Source organism: Aricia agestis, chromosome 12 (genome assembly GCF_905147365.1).
Source record: "Aricia agestis chromosome 12, ilAriAges1.1, whole genome shotgun sequence".
Lineage (NCBI taxonomy): Eukaryota > Metazoa > Arthropoda > Insecta > Lepidoptera > Lycaenidae > Aricia > Aricia agestis.
The window spans coordinates 14553960-14566529 of record NC_056417.1 but is presented as its reverse complement, the minus strand read 5'-3'; the positions used below and the strand labels follow the sequence as shown (position 1 = coordinate 14566529).

At 38.4% G+C, this 12570-nt stretch overlaps 1 protein-coding gene across 1 annotated transcript in view; it reads right to left on the bottom strand.

Moving 5' to 3' along the window:
• The window catches only part of LOC121732244 (guanylate cyclase 32E-like), a 153048-nt gene that overhangs the window by 126841 nt on the left and 13637 nt on the right, over positions 1-12570 (bottom strand). The gene's annotated exons all lie outside the window — the stretch shown is intronic.

Below are 12570 nucleotides of genomic sequence, written 5' to 3'. Positions count from 1 at the left end.
AAATATTTTTACTTATAATTCTCCCCTATTCTTTTAAATTATAAATATTAATTTTGAATCAAAGGTGTGCTGTAGTTCGGTTTTATAACAATACATCAAAAAAGGTTTGCTTAAGTTACATTATTTAATTGTTTTTAGTGATTTAGATGATTTCTTTTCTCAGATCGATAAATGACTGATAGTTAACAAATAATAAAATTTTAAATAGTATTATTACAATTTACTAATAATATTATGTGTTGCATATCAAAAATGTAGAAATTAGTCGCAGACTTATAAATAAATTCAATTTCTTTAGACTCATTGCGCCCGCGATATTGCACCCGCGATCGTGAAAATTGTCAATAATTCCTAGTACTAATTACTTAAATTAATTGTATCTAGTTAAATCATTTCTTTGCCTAATACACTTTTGAAATATGGGTTAATAAATTACTAAAAGTTGCACAATTAGCAGTATTCTCAAATGAACTCGTCCGAGTTCTTAATAGAGGACCAATTTGGTTGCACCCGCGATAGTACTTCAAACATGTTTTGTGGCTTTTCTTAGATTTAATGTTAGTTTTCATTTACAATTTATGATTGAAATAGTTAAAATGTATCCCTTCAAAAGATAATTTATTAATAAATGTGTTTTATTTTGTCAGTAGGACGCTTTAAGTGCGTCAAAATGTTGCACCCGCGATAATGGAATCGCCCTATTATGAATATGGAAAACCTGTGTTTTTTAAATTAAATAGCTGATAGCATAATATATTATAATAGAAATATCTGAGACTGTTCTAAATGGTATAGACAATAAAGCTTTCATACACGATGTTCCTTAAAAGCTCCCACTTTATGGGCACTATAAAACTATGATCGTAAAGAAGTTGAAACGCCATTATCAATATAAGCTTTGATATTATGGTTTGAGAAACTGCTTTAGTTTTCTAGTACATCAAGGGCCTAATCCATTAGGACTAGTAGTAAGAAATCAAATAAAAGAGACTGACTTGTAAACGAAAAATTCAATTATTATAATTAACTTTCGAATCGTTACATATTGAAGTAAGGTTTGTTCATTTACTTGACTGTGATTCGAGAGGTATGATGTTTTTTTAAGTATAAATTGTACTCGTTTAAGTGTAAAAGGTTTGGAGACAACGTTTTCAGTAGATCATAATTTATAATATTGCTCAAATATTGTTCCATTTTTTTTACATTTTCGCCGTTGGTAGGTCAATAAAAATCTTTCTTGTTTTAAGCGTGTGTCCCAACACCGGTGTTCGATCCTTTAAGGTTATGATGTATGGCATATTTTATTAAGAATTTGGCTCTTTTTTTAATAAATTATGCCATAAATTTTATAAAAAAATACACAATTTTTTTCCTTAAACTTTTGTTTATATTATATTTTATTCCACGAAATTTAGAACTGTAAATATTATCTGTATAATATAATCTGTATTTAAAATTTATCTATAAAATGAGACCTTTTTTATGTTCATAGGATGAGAAGTATTGGTCAGATTAGTACGAAAGTCTGAGAAAAACTAAAATGGCTGTCATTTTACAACCGTGAGAGAGAGAAAAAATTTGACAGCCAATTTGTCGATCAAATATGCCCATACCAGGTCTGTCCCACTCGCGCGTATAGGCATAGAACTGTAAGTACCCCTTTAAAGGGGCACTTCAGTAGGGACTCACAGGCGAGCGGTGAGTGGTGACGCACGCGCACGAGTTTTTAATAATTGTTCGTTAATCGTTGCATACCTACCTGCGTACTAATTCATTCGCTGTCACAGAAACACAAAAAAATAAAAATATTATATAACCGAACGTACTATAACCTCCTCCTTTTTTCGATGTTGATTAATAAAATATAGGTTGGGTTTACTAAAATTTTCTCGAGAGATTATAAGTACTTATGTGTTTTTAAATGTTGGCTCCTGGACTATTTGTTCGCGTCATTGCTATTAACTATATTATTTCGTGATGACTACTATTCAAAACCTCCAAAAAACCCTATCTGCTTACAAAAATAACTAAGTTATACAAACACTTTAAGTAGGTAATATCAGACCGGTTTTAATAATTAAGACACCTAAGTAAGTACGCGTAACTAGTTACACGCGAATTTATGATAATTAAATCTATATAGTACTAAGACATAATATCTTAGATTATTTCGAGTTAAATAAAATGTAGTTAATTAAATATAAAGAATAAAATATTATTTTTAAAAAGAGACAACCCTGATTTTGTCAGAAAAAGTACGAGTTATGCGATAGAAAGGGAGCGGACATGTAGGTAAATATAATTGGAGGCACCTAGCACTGCGCGGTCGGAATTCGAACTTTATAGTATCGTAGCATGAGTCGTTATTTCTTTAAACGGGTTGCGCTAGTGGGAAATCTGTTGGTACTACTAATATATATTCTGTGCCCATACATTCATGACGTTAAAATATCGGACACTGCAGGTGTCGGGACACATTATATTTAATATCCTTAAATTTTTCTCGCTTACCCTTGTTATCAAAGGCTTTTATCATAATAAGATTTGTCAAATTTCATAATAGCTTCATTTTAATCACATCAGGTAAAAATAGGTTCATCATTAAGACGCAGTAGAAAATACCAGAGCCATGTTGAAATAATAACGATGTTTGCCTTAACTTGATTACTACGGGGTGAGCTGTGTACGGTTTTGGAATACCGAAATTCCAATATATTTACACCTGCAGGCCTAGACGGAATTGTACATCTGGTGGAATTATCGTCCATACTATCGATACTAATATTATAAATGTAAAAATGGGTCTTACTACTCTTTCTGTCTGTCTGTTACATCTTCACGCCCAAACCACTGACGCCATTTTGCTAAAATTTGGTACGAGTATTGAGATAGTTTCGGTTCCAGGAAAGCACATAGGATATACTTTTTATCTCGGAAAAATGTACGGAACCCGCGCGTGCGAGCTACATCTAGATCCTTCGATCGCGGATTCTTGGAAATCTGTTATTATTCTATTGTTGTCGCTTTCACCGATGTCCTTATGGGGCTTGATAGGTTAATTGTAACTAGATGTAGCCCGAACCGTACAATTTGTTGTATTGAAAACTTTATTATTTTTATATTTATGACAAAAAGTGTAAACTTCGACAAAACATACACGAACTGCGTAGGGAGTTCTGCGTAGTTGCTACCCAAACAAAATTATGTATCCATCGTACATTTCATTTTATAGCACAAACTTTGTTTTATTTCTGGAAAAGGTTAGCAATAAAACACGACTTGTTGAGGTTTGACGTGAAGTAAATGTAAGTTTTAGTGAATCCGTCGTCAAGATAAGGAAAGGTGCGATCTTAAAGAACACGAAGAACAGAGGAAAGCGAGTTATAAAATACTCGATAAGTACATCTTTAAGAGAGAACACTCTAGTGCTAAGAGTCCCACAGACGGACTTTTGTTTCTAATTATGAAATGAAAATAAAATATCATGTTACGAAAAAATTAGAACTTAATTTTTTAAATTACTAGATGATGCCCGGAACTCCGTTGCACCAAAGAATGTTTATCACGCGGGAACCGTACATCTTTCCGGGATAAAAAGTATCCTATGTCCTTTCCCGGGACTCAAAGTATCTCCATACCACAAAATCGGTTAAGCGGTATGAGGCTGTTTACGTTTATGTTGTGAACACGCTGAGCGTGAAGGTAATAGGGCCGCGCTACACCGGAATCTCGCCTCGCCTCGCCGCTGCCATTCCGGTGTAGCGCGGCCCATAGACAGGCAGACACACTTTCGCGTTTATAATATTAAGTATGGATCTCTATTTGGTAAAGTGTATTTTTGAAAGATATTTCCACGGCCTCAAGCGAGCAACTGTGTCAAGTCATAAATTATATTATAATTCGCATAGGACAGAATTTTTTAAATTACACTTATAGCTGTTTTCACTTTAAGTCCGATGCACATCCCATGATAATCACGAACTACAAAAATTTATTTGAAATAATCTTTGAATCACTGTATTCAGTGCCGGATTTACATATTTAATGAGTGTAGGCCACTTTATGAAATCTGCCGCCCCCTAGGACGCTGCCGTAGGCCGCAGCCCATGCGGCCTATTTATAAATCCAGGGATGACTGTTATAGTTGCTTACGTCAATCATCTGTCAATGTCTGTGAAGAAAATAGTAGCAAGTGTTTGTAGAACATTGACCCTTTTAAGCGCTCAGATCTCATTATTTAACTTATTAAAATGTTAAGAGCGTTATAATGTTTAACTTGTTTCACGCTCTTTCATCTTTAAAAGGATATCAAAAGGGCATTATAAAAGCAATTTTATACTTACTTAACACGTGGTAAAGTCATTTTGTGTCAAGTTAATGATAGGTTTCTAGGTCAATGGAATAAAAAAATATAAATATTAACTAAAGTAAATTGTTAAATAAGAGCTTGTAGCCTCGTCACTAAATGACCAATGTAAATATTTTTAAATACAAAATAAACTATTAAACTACAAATTGACTACAAACAAAAAGAGCATGTGACATTTTAGTATGAAGCCTGGCATACCTGCAAATTCGCGATTAAAAAAAGTCATTTTGGCGGCAAGAGATTTATCTCTATATACCAATTATTCCTTGGTTCCTTGCTCTTTATATTTTATTTTTATTCTCTTAATTCCATACTTAGATAAAAAAGATAATATAATATTCACTGTATGTAATTTTTTTTAAACTAGAAATTAAAAAAACAAATGCTTATATTCAAGCTCATTAATTAATTAATTAAAAATTAATTTATCTCAATAATAATTAATAAAAGGTAAAATAAAAAAGTAATTGAAATAAATAACTGTTAAAAATTAAATAACTGTTTAAAACTGTTAAAAACAATATATCCTATCTACTACTTACTATATTGTTATATTATAAGACTGCTTCCCTTTGCTTGTCCTCTGCCCGAAAATAAGGGGTCCACGGAAGATCAGGGATGACCTTGAATGTCGTCTTAACCTGAGTGGCCTCCTTTTCTGTTCACTTGGGTGTTACACTGCCATGGTCATGTGCTAATACAATAGGTTTTTCAGTGTTCATCTTCATAACTATTCTTCTTTCTAGTCTTTAGTGTGTATGTTTTAGCTGTAGCGTCAAATAGTTTTTTTTTTCGATTGTTGATATATTATATTATGTTGTGTAATGTCTATGTGTAACGTTTTAAAGGTGGCAGAATAAAGTTTATTTTATTTATTTATTTATTTAAAATATAAATAGGACGTCTTATTTTTTAGCGTTCTTGGAATTATAGTATTAAACCTTTATAGATTCACGGCGGATATGCGGCGTGGGACGCGATCCCGAAGATTTATTTTAATGTATGTTTACACGATACCGCGTCCGGAATAAATAATACTTAGTTTAAAAAAAATAAAAAACACGTTTTTTTATTATTATTTTTCAAAAATTTCAACAAATTACTGCATTGTCATTGACTGTTAATATGAATGCAAAGTTTTGAATTAATTAGACTACTGGAGATATATGCTGCACTGGTCCACGACGGTCGAGCAGGTCGTGGACTACATCAGGAGCAAGACCCACTTCGTCTTGAGGGTCGAGCGTTTGGAGTCTCGCCACAAAGTCAATTTTAGCTCCTTTGTGGTGAGGGTCCCGACGCATCATCTACCGACCTTCGAGAAGGAGGAATTCTGGCTGATTGGAGTCGTCTACAGGAGGTTCCGAGGACGACTTCCGAACACGTCGCGCCCCACTTCGCAGACAATACGTGTTTAGTGTTTAGTGCTTAGTGTTAGCTTTAGTTTATATGTTATGTATGTTAGTCTATAAGGTATATATAATATGGGCCAAGATGCCTGATTTAAATAAATAAATAAATAAATAAATGTAGAATGGTGATAGTGATACTTGTACGTGTGAAAAGCATGAAAGAGAAAGTAAGCATGTGTGTTGTATGTGTGTGAAAGAGAGGATAGCTGTTAAATACCGTCGTGTGTGGCACTACAAGTCAGCAGACTGGGATGGGATGCGGTCGTTTTTTGCATCCTATCCTTGGGGGCACGTGTGCTTCTCGCCGGATGATCTCGACAACACTGCCAACTCTGTTGCCGATGTGGTGATGCAGGGGATGGAACTTTTCATTCCAACCTCTGTAGTGCCAACTGGCGGCAGATTTCGTCCCTGGTTTGGTTCATCCCCCAAAAAAGCTTCTCGCCGGAAGCAGGAGGCTTACCAATCCTGGGCCAACGCAGTGTCTGCTCGGGATTTAAATACCAGCACATATAAAAAGGAGTACAACCTTGCCTCTAGGTCCCTCAAGAAAGAGATTACTCGGGCAAAGCAACAGCACGTCAATAGAATTGGCAAGAGACTTGAGCGCCTCCCCTCGGGAACCCGTGCATTCTGGTCTCTGGCCAAAGCTATTGAAGGAAATTTCTGCAAGCCAACCCTACCATCCCTACACGTAGGAAATGGATCGTTGGCCCAGGACGCAAAAGACAAAGCCGATCTTCTGGGCAAGCTCTTTGCGTCAAACTCGACCCTGGGTGACGGGGGGCACAAACCGCCGACCATACCGCGATGTACGAGCATCATGTCGGATATACGGTTTCATCAGCGCTCAGTGCGAAAATACCTCTGTTCCCTTGATATCCAAAAGTCGAGTGGGCCTGACGGAATTTCGCCTATTGTGTTGAAAAAGTGTGCTCCAGAGTTGGCTCCGGTCTTGACGCGTCTTTTTCGGCTCTCCTATTCCACTGGCATCGTCCCGGCTTCCTGGAAGACAGCCTTGGTGCACCCGATCCCCAAAAAAGGTGATCGCTCAAATCCTTCCAACTACAGACCAATCGCTATAACCTCTCTCTTCTCGAAGATAATGGAATCCATTATCAATAGCCAGCTTCTTTGATACTTGGACGGCCAGGGATTGCTAAGCGACAAACAATACGGGTTCCGTAAGGTTCGCTCGGCTGGTGATCTCTTGGCATACCTGACTCATCGTTGGGCTCAGGCAATTGAGTCGAAGGGAGAGGCATTGGCTGTTAGTTTGGACATTGCGAAGGCCTTCGATCGGGTTTGGCATAAAGCGCTGCTATCAAAGCTTCCATCATACGGGCTGCCCGAGAAATTATGTAAGTGGGTCACTAGTTTCTTAGCAGACAGACATTAAGGTCGTAGTTGACGGCGAATGCTCGGAAACTCAGTCTGTTAATGCTGGTGTCCCTCAGGGCTGTGTGCTATCGCCTACTTTATTCATACTGCATATCAATGACATGTTACAAACCAAAGGCATTCATTGCTATGCGGATGATAGTACAGGTGATGCTGTATATACCGGCTCCCCTAATATTTCTCGGCAAAATGTCACTGAGAGTCGAAACGAACTTGTGTCTAAGGTGGAGAATTCATTGGAGAAGGTCTCTGAATGGGGTAGACGTAACTTAGTCCAATTCAACCCCGCCAAGACACAAGTCTGCGCGTTCACCACTAAAAAGTCACCAATGGTCGTTTATCCTTGTTTCGAGGGCACATCTTTAACCATCTCCCCTAGCATTGAGATACTTGGCGTCAACATATCGAGCGAAGTCCAGTTCCGATATCATCTTGAGGGTAACGCCAAATTAGCCTCGAAGAAGCTTGGCGTTCTTAACAGAGCGAGACAGTACTTCAGTCCGGACCAACGCCTACAACTCTACAAGGCGCAGGTTCGGCCTCATATGGAATATTGTTCTCATCTCTGGGCAGGGGCGCCAAAATACCAACTGCTCCCTCTGGATCGTATCCAACGAAGGGCTGCTCGAATTGTTGACTGCCATAGTGTTTCAAACAGCTTGGACCCCCTGGAATTACGCCGAGATGTTGCTTCACTCTGCATCCTCTATCGGTTGTATCACGGGGAGTGCTCTGAGGAATTGTTCGGAATCATACCACCTGCAACTTTTCGCTATCGTCCCACGCGAAAAACATACCATCCTCATCACCTTGATGAGTGGCAGTCTTCCACAGTGCGTTTTTCGCGTAACTTTCTGCCGCGCACTGTAAAACTCTGGAATGAACTGTCACCAGCAGTATTTCCGGACCGATACGACCTGCAAACCTTCAAGAAAAGAGCGTATACCCTCTTAAAAGGCCGGCAACGCACCTGCAGCTCTTCTGATGTTGCGAGTGTCCATGGGCGACGGTAGTTGCTTACCATCAGGTGACCCGTTTGCTCGTTTGCCCCCTTATTTAATAAAAAAAAAAAAAAATTAGAAGATGGCGAAGAGTAATATAAGACGAGTAAGACGTGTTTATTTTGAAGAAGTAAAATAAAAGTGAAATCTAAGTAAATCACATCTTTTCTTGCACCCCAATTCCCACATAAATAAATAAATAAATATAAAAAGATACACTCAAAGATTCCGTTACATACATACAGCCCAAGCTTGTTTTAATAAAAGCGCGTTAAAAAGTCACGGAAATGTTCAATCACAAAATAAATAAGCAAGCAGCAATTTACTACATTTTAATGTGAGTATGTGTGTGTATGTCTATTGTCTAAGTACTCACATGCGGTGTTGCTCGATAGTTTTACTCCAAATCGAGTAAAAATTACTGTGTGGACCGCAAAACTGACAGCTCGAAGGCTCGCATCGAGCCGGCTTGATGGAATAAAATATAATATCTATTTAGATTAAAACTATCGAGCAATGCTTCGGCACGAATGGGCCGGCTCGACCGGGGAAATACCACGTACTCACATAAAACCGGCGTGAAACAGCGCTTGCGCTGTGTTTCGCCGAGTGAGTGAGTTTACCGAAGGCCCAATCCCCTACCCTATTCCCTTCCCTACACTCCCCTATTTCCTTCCCTACCCTCCCCTATTACCCTATTCCCTCCTCAAAGGCCGGCAACGCACCTGGAGCTCTCCTGATGCTGCGAGTGTCCATGGGCGGCGGAAGTTGCTTTCCATCAGGTGACCCGTTTGCTCCTTTGCCCCCTTATTTTCATTAAAAAAAAAATGCTGAAGGTGTAGACGAAATCCCGAGCAGTGGGTTTCGCACGTTATTGCTCGATCGAGCAAAACCGTATGCGAGTACTTAGCATAAGACTCTCAGTGACTTTCATAGTGTGCGTAATTATGCGGTCCAGTTACATTAACTTTGTCGATAGTAGGTACGTTATGTAATGACATAAGTAATTTTTTTTTTCTAGCCTATGCTGTCCCACTGCTGGGCAAAGGCCTCCCCCAAGGTCTTCCATTGTGCTCGCTCCTGTGCCACCTCTGGCCAGCCTGGCTGGTATACTTCCAGCTCATCGAGCCATCTTTTTTTAGGCCGGCCGCGGCGGCGGTGTCCATCTTTAGGTACCCACTCTGTTGAGATCTTTGCCCAGCGGTCGGGATGCATGCGGCTTACGTGTCCCACCCAATCCCATTTCAGCTTTGCTGTCTTTACTCCTACGTCCTTGATTCCCGTTTTTGAGCGCAGTATGGTGTTTCTCATTTTATCGAGAAGTTTAACTCCTAGCATACTGCGCTCCATCGCTCTTTGGCATACCCCGAGTTGGGACTTTTGCAAATCGGTCAATGACCAAGTTTGTGCACCGTAGGTTAGGACGGGCAGAATGCACATGTCGACGAGTCTTCGCTTCAGGGAGATGGGTAAATCCCCCTTCATCAGCGTCTTCATGAACCAGTAGCTCCTCCAGGCGTTTTCGATTCTGCGATCGACTTCCTTCCCATATTTATTTTCAAAGGAGACTAACTGGCCCAAGTAGATGTACTCGTCCACATATTGCATTTCTTGCTCGTCTACCTCGACCATACGCTTCGTGCTATTGGTCATTATTTTAGTTTTGAACCTATTCATTGCTAGTCCCACCTCGAGGCTTGCAGCGCTCAGGTCTTGGAGCATTCTTTGTAGTTCCGCGGCTGAGGCAGCGAACAAGACAATGTCGTCAGCAAAGCGAAGGTTTGTTAACCTTTTCTTGCCAACTTCGATGCCCATTGCCGCCCAGGGACCTTCCAGTTTTCTAAAGATTTCTTTAAGGACGCAGGTAAAAAGTTTGGGAGAGAGCGGACATAAGTAATATTAACAATAATTATTGCCTTCATAATAATGAAAAGATGGAAATTATATTTTTTTTGGTATATCCATTACTAATTCTATAAATACGAAAGTATGTCTGTCTGTTACCTCTTCACGCCCAAATCACTGAACCGATTTTGCTGAAATTCGTTATGGAGATACTTTGAGACCCGCGAAAGGACAAGTTTTTATGGCGGAAAAATGAACGGTTCCCACACAATAAACGAATTTTGGCGCAATGGAGTAGCGGGCGAGATCTAGTACGGAAATACATCCAAAGCTCTAAGTACGCTTTGGCTACGCTAACTCTACACTTTACCACAGAATATATTATATTAAGGCAACGCCTTGATAATTTGGCTGTAGCGATATCGATTTTTCTCAGCAATGACTAAAGCTAAGAAATTAAAGTTCATTGTCAGTATTCATCATGTCTTTGTCTTTGAATTACCCATAGTATAACACGATTGGTCAACTTTTATAACACAGAATAATCAATCAAAAAGACCTCTGTAAAAAAGGGATTCCTATTTTGCCAACAGATAAGAGTGATTTAAGCTTTCAAAATTTTTACATAGATTGGATCAAGCACACACTTTAATTTGCCCATTGCTTATATGAAATGTACTTATGGTTTTTAAATTACGCGACAAAAACCATTTTGTCACTTACGCCCTTTCCATTTTTTGCTGTTCCATTGCTTGTTTTCTAAGAGAGGCCGACCAAAACAAGCAATCTAAACATATCCAACACGGTTTTTTTACTTCAACGTGGCAACGTCAACTTAAGTACCTAGTAGTACCAATTACTCTATCGCTCGCTAACTACTACTTAACTAGCGAGCTAAGTAGTAATAAGGAGCACCTTATCATGATTTATATTAATAATATGTCTTGTAAGGCCGGCATTAGTACAGCGTGCGCTCACTACTACGATCCAAGATCACCTTTGAAGATGTTCTTGTTAAAGTTAAACCTGATATAGAATGTTTCCGTAAGTAATTTGTTACTTTATATCCTTGGGAAAGGATTGGGTTCATCCAGGCAGCATTATATCTCTAATATATAAAAATCAATGCCAATAAATTTCGTTGTGATTTTTTAACTCAACGGGCTCACTTAGGGGGCGTCCACAAATTATGTAAGGTGTTTATGGAGGGGTCGAGTCAAATCTCATCTAATCTTACGTTGGAGAGAGGGGGTCTCGGCAAATCTCACGTAATTTTTTTCTCATTGTTACAAAAAATATATACTATTTTGGTCAATCGTCCAGATTGTATGTATGCTTATGGGAGATCGCAGACGGCACACTTTTTGTGTGATCGAGTCTACGGCGCACATACAGTCGGCATGGCGCGGCGTAATCGTAATCTTAAGATCATTCACTAATTCGTTCGAAGGAAAATCATGTCATTCCTACTTTGACGTTATACATATTTTACTGACTGTCAAACAATCCAACGCGTTTACGTAAGAAATCCACATTCTGAAAAATCTCACGTGAGATTGGCGGGTGGGGGAGGGGGTTTAACGGTTAGGCACGTAATTTGCGGACGCCCCCTTATCCAAACCAAATGTTTAGGCTTTGTTCGGACTATAATTTAGTAGATGGTTTATGTGAAGTTTGCGCAAAATCGGTCGAGCGGTTATTCATTTATCACATTTTTCTAAAAAATGAATTCAATTAATGGCGGATCATTTTGGTGATGGGGAATTTGCAGTCAAATTGAAACTTTTTTTTTCAGCGTGGAGCAAGCAAGTTCAATTTTTTTAATTAAGTACTTCACTTTATTCGTAGCGAAGCACGTACCGGGCAGCTAGTTTGTCAATAATCAAATTCCTTATGCATTAGTTCATTTAACGTACTTACTATAAGAGTCACAAATTAAGTTGGTTTTTAACAAGAATTTCGTCTTAAAAAATTCAGTAGGTAATTTTTTTTACATAGAATGGGTGACGAAAGTGGTACTTCAACGATTGTAACAAAATTCAACGTATACCTAAACAAATCTGCCAAGTGCGAGTTGGACTCGCGCACGAAGGGTTCCATACCGTTTTATAGCAAAAATAGGCAAACAATTGAGTTTTTTGTATGAAAGCCCCCCCTTTAATTATTATTTTTATTTAAATTTAATAAATAAGTAATTCTTAAAGCACAAATTCCCTTCTATCGAAATCGAAAATTTAAACTCAACTGTTTCCAAGATTCTGAAGCGGTTAAGTTGGTGAGTAAACTAAAAACCGAGCTTGAGAGAACTCAGTAACATTGTTAAGGTGTTTGTTACGACATTCTATCTGTTGGGTCGCTGATTTATAACATAGTTTGCACTTTGCACGGTCCTCGAAGTAACAGAGATTGATTTTGTTAGTAAGCATTAAATATGTATCATACTTACATATTACCAATAGATTAATTAACATAAACTTAACAGTTAACGATGAGTTTGACATAAATTTTATACTTTATAACCGACTTAAAAAGTAGGCTAGGT